Genomic DNA, 4,800 nt, shown 5'->3' on the forward strand with positions numbered 1-4,800 from the left:
TAGTTACAATATTTGCATTTATCTTGTACATACTTATTAGTACTCTTGTTAGTGGATGTTGTTTATTGCGATATTTTCTTCAATTCTCTTCAAGTTTATTGCGGTGGTGAATTTCACTAATTTTTTCCGTTGTTTTTGTTGTTTAACGATAAAGACACTCCCTGAAGGCTTTGGGGTGTGTTATCGATGCTAATAGTTCTTTACCGGATACATATCCGGTATGTTCCGGCAACAAGGCACCATTAAGGTACTAACCCGAATCTCTGGAACGATTTATATGACCACATTAAACCTTCAAGGCCATCCCTCCCTCTCCACCCCCTAGTTCCATAAGGAGCTTGGTGTCGCCAAAGCTTCGCCTGTTAATGAAACAGGATTCGCCGCAGGTAGGTGGGGATGACAATTGGGTTGGAGAAGTTATATATTGCGCTGGCAACGCCTTGAGAGGGTTGCGCTACACAACCCCTTGAATCCCAATCCTGGTTCGGTCGTGCGATTCATTGTTTGTGCTTGCTATTTCGTTGTTTCCTTCGCTCTGCTTTTATCCACGGATGCTTCTTATGTTAAATTTTATACTTCCAATAAACGCATTTGCAAATTATTGTCTGAGACACCCAAAGCGATTTGAAATCTCAACATTTCACTCTCATTTTCCCCGAATTCACAATTTTTTACTAACCGTTTTATGTCCATTAAACATTAATCGAAAAGTTTCCATCTTTTTGCTTGCGTTGGTACAATATAAAGCGCTCATATACGGCATTCTTTTTCGGTTCACAAAAATCTGCAAAGGTTTTTGTTACCGCTTGATAAATTGCTTGTTCTGCATTTGTCAATACCCCGCTCACCAATTATATTCAAGAAAACATTAATTTTAACAGCATCTGGCTTTGTATTTAATTCTGCTGCTTGCATATATATGTCAAAATTTCTTTAAATCTTCGCAAGTTTTCTGATAAATTCCCATCAATTTGCAAAGGCTCGGGCTTTCTTACGAAGTCACCAATTTTTATAGCAATCGTGTTTTCTGGCAATGAATTGTTTTCAAGTGTCAAGGCTGAGTTGCCGAATTCTTCGGCCATGTGTTTATGGTAACAAGTTTCACGCTCTTGTTTTTTCACTTGATTTTCGTTTTTAATCACTTTTGCAGTTACCTTTGTTGCAGCTTCACAATTTTTTAATTAATCAACTGCAATTTTCTTTACGGTCAAATCAATTAATTTTTCTGTCCGCTTTTCTTTTTGGACTCTTTATTTCTCTTGATCTTAATTTCATTTTATTTCAATAATTCAGTTACTAGTTTGTCCGCAGCGCCATGATATCTTCTCTTTTAGCTTATGATTTAAACTGTCTTTATTTAGTAATGTTCATAGTGGTGATACAAAGTATGCTTATCGATAACTACCAAGTATTATCGATGCTACAATATACATCTAATTTTTTGTTATTGTATACAGCTTTTATTAAGCCCGCATTCTCTTCTAATGCGCTGATGGTTTGTGTGGATGGTTCATCTGCCTTCGAAATCATGTGTGCTGCTACTGCAGAGAGATGAGTTTGTTTGTTTTTTGTGTGCTTCTCATGCTCTTTAAATCATACAGAGATTTGTCTTTTTGTTGGTCCTATGTATTGTTGCATCGCAGCCAGTACAGCTGATTTGATAAATACCGCTGCATTCGTAGATGATGTAAACTATTTTTATGTTATGTTTACCAAATATTTTAACCAAGTTGTTGGTGATTGTCGGAAAATATGTATAAGGTATGCGCGTTATTTTATTTGTTTTAATTTCATTATTTTGTATGAAAAGGGTTGTCATATTATTTTTGTGATGGAAGTTCGAATGTTTTTTTTATCAATTTATCGATACGATTTTTTTCATAGCCATTTATTGCTGCTAACTCAACAATTTTTTAACATTAACTTTTGAAGCCTATCAAGTCGTACGCGTCACTGTATCGTACATTTCTGCCGCGTAGCCATACCACAAGGTTTGGGGAAATCGAGCGATAACGTAGCATCGTTCAAGTATGAATGCAGATATTCGAATTTGTGTGTTTGTGTGGTTAAGTGATTGCAAATAACGAAAAAAAAATTTACCTCCTTTGGTTAGTGTTTCGAAAGACCAACGGAAAACTTGAAAGCGTGTAATAATTTAAAAGAAAAAATGAGTCAACCTACTGAAAAGTGTAAAACTTTATTAAAAGAAAAAGAAACGGAAAAACTAAAGCATAGTAGCGGGATATTTGCACAAAAACAAAACTAACAGTTAAATTATTACGGTATGGGAAAATCTACAGACTCCGAAGTTACCAGACCGTCTTCAACGAACGCTATTGTTGGAGGCGGTGGTGGAACAGAATCATCCTTAGCATCTACCACATCTTCAACGGCTACAGCGCCAACAAATGATGGGGTTGTTTCAAATAATTGTGATGTTTGTGGATATACAACAGAGCCTATTTATATAATGGTGCAACCACCGCCTCACCCTAAGACTATGGATAGCAATAGTGAGCAAACAAGTATAGGGTGTGGTTCGTCATCTCCATCGTGTTTAATGTCATTATCGTCAATTAGAATAACCCACTCAATAGCAACAACTGTAGTTTCCTCCACTAGCTCGTCATCAATACACGCTAACTCTTCAATGGGTACGGGACGTATAATCGAAGGCTCATCATCATTATCTGGTAATAATGCAGTTAGCACCACCTCACATGCAGCTACGAAATCGGCATCTGGTAGTACTTTGAAGAGCTCAGATCTCAGTTAATTTCTGAGCAAGCGCGATTATGAAAATCTACTAAGTATTGTCAAGAGTATCGCTATGTCGCAGCCTGCGCGCTTAACTTCATCGCCGATCGGAGGCCAAACGCTAGTACAACAATTACTTCAGTGCGTTTTTAACACATTAAGTAACAATGGTGGCTCATTGGCAGCATCTTCTGCTGCGCATAACTCTATTCCAACAACAACTCCGCCTGCAAGCTATCAGAATATACGTGCATCAACAACTACCACCTACACCACCACCTCACAGCAAGCAACAGCAGCAAATGATAATGCTGCATCTACATCTGCATTGCTCGAACAGTCACCTATTAAATCAATTTCGAACCTCGCTTCGAGTCATATAAAAACAGCGGCTATAAAGGGTATACCAATCACTAAGAATGGCGACGTCGCTACAGGTAGTGAAAGCGCCAACAACAGCTTCACCAATACCGCTACTACAGTGGCAGCTGCATGCCCAGATCCTATCGCCGCTAAGCTAACATCATGCCCTTGCACACGTCTCAGCGGGGGCTCGGCAAACGATAAAAATACTTGCAAGAATATAGATGATGGCGCTATCGCTCCACCACAGCATTTGGTAAGCAGTCCGTCGCTGCAGAAGCTAGTTACAGGAGGCAGCATCTCCTCACACACTGCTGCTATTCTACACAAAACTGCTAACAACCCAATAACACGCTCGAAGCATCGCGGCATTAGCCATCATTACCAGCACCACCATCATCATCATCACCACCACCATCGACACCAGCAACATCAGCAGCAGCAGCACCTACAACAACAACATAAGACGCTTTCGACCATTTTGGGTACTAAGGCTACCCCTAGTGCTTTGGCACGTCCCACTCCAGTGAAAAAAACACAACAAAGCTGTTTGGATGATAGTGGTTTGGGCGCTGACGCTGATAGCAGCACGACAAACGCAACCATGTTTGTTACTGCACCAGCACTCACATCAGCAACCGCGGCAGCAGCAACAGCACAATCTCTACCAGCTTCAACTACATCGGCCGCCACTTAAAGCAGCGGTGCTCTAGATGATTTTGGTGTTGCTGTCTCAGATTCACGCACTCTCGCTGAAGCATCGCGCAATCTAACACAGATGCTACGTAAAATTTTCAAAGAAGTTATTACCAATAAGATTGATTTATCTGGTGGTGGTGAGGAGAATTCTCGTAAATGAAGCGGCTTAGGTGCTTTAATTGAGTCTATGAAGAATCATGGTAAAGGCATATACTCAAGTACATCCTCAGGCACATTAGATCCAGCTTTACGAGATACTTATGGCCGTCCAAAACGAGATATCTCTACAGTTATACATATTGTATTAATGAGTGGTGGCAACGGCGCGCACCCACGTATTTGCTATAGAATAGTTAGGCGAGAAAAAAAGGGAAGAAATAAAACACCAAAAATGACAAAGTGATAGCTTATTTTTAATAAACAATTAGAATAAAACAACAAATGTTAAGGAAAGTATTAACAATTGTTGTGGAAAAATTATATTTAGTATATTATAAAAAGTGGCACTTACGTGGAAATCTTTGTTTCTTTGACGGCTGCTGGATTCAAAGGGATCGAGCCTTTTTCCAACAAAAACCGATGAACCCACGATGCGGCACCTTCGTTGGGTTTCCCGGCAACAAAGTTGCTATTCCGAGGTCTCACAGCGGTAAAGCATAAATATGCATACGTACTATCACTCACATATGCCTGTGTGCTAGTGACTACAAACAGGTGTGGTTGGCAGTTAATTATGTGAAGAGAGAGGGGGGGGGGGGGGGGCGCGCAGATATATTTAGGTCTGTAACCTAAATATACAGGCCCGCTTGCCGTAAGCAACAAAAAAAGAAAAAAAAAGGATACCACGTCATCACACGCCCAGTAAAGCGCTGCATTGAAATAAGGCGATGCAGGTGCAGACTGCAAGCACTGCACGCCGTCTGGTTGGCCTCACGTTTCGCTCTCCTGTGGAAAAAGAAAAGAAGTTATTAAATACAAGTA

At 40.1% G+C, this 4,800-nt stretch overlaps 1 pseudogene; it reads left to right on the top strand.

Moving 5' to 3' along the window:
• The first annotated feature begins 2,284 nt into the window (after window positions 1–2,284).
• LOC137235263 (midnolin homolog) lies at window positions 2,285–4,222 on the top strand (annotated as a pseudogene).
• The last annotated feature ends 578 nt before the right edge of the window (window positions 4,223–4,800 follow it).

The sequence above is a fragment of the Eurosta solidaginis genome, chromosome X (assembly GCF_040869045.1).
Source record: "Eurosta solidaginis isolate ZX-2024a chromosome X, ASM4086904v1, whole genome shotgun sequence".
NCBI lineage: Eukaryota > Metazoa > Arthropoda > Insecta > Diptera > Tephritidae > Eurosta > Eurosta solidaginis.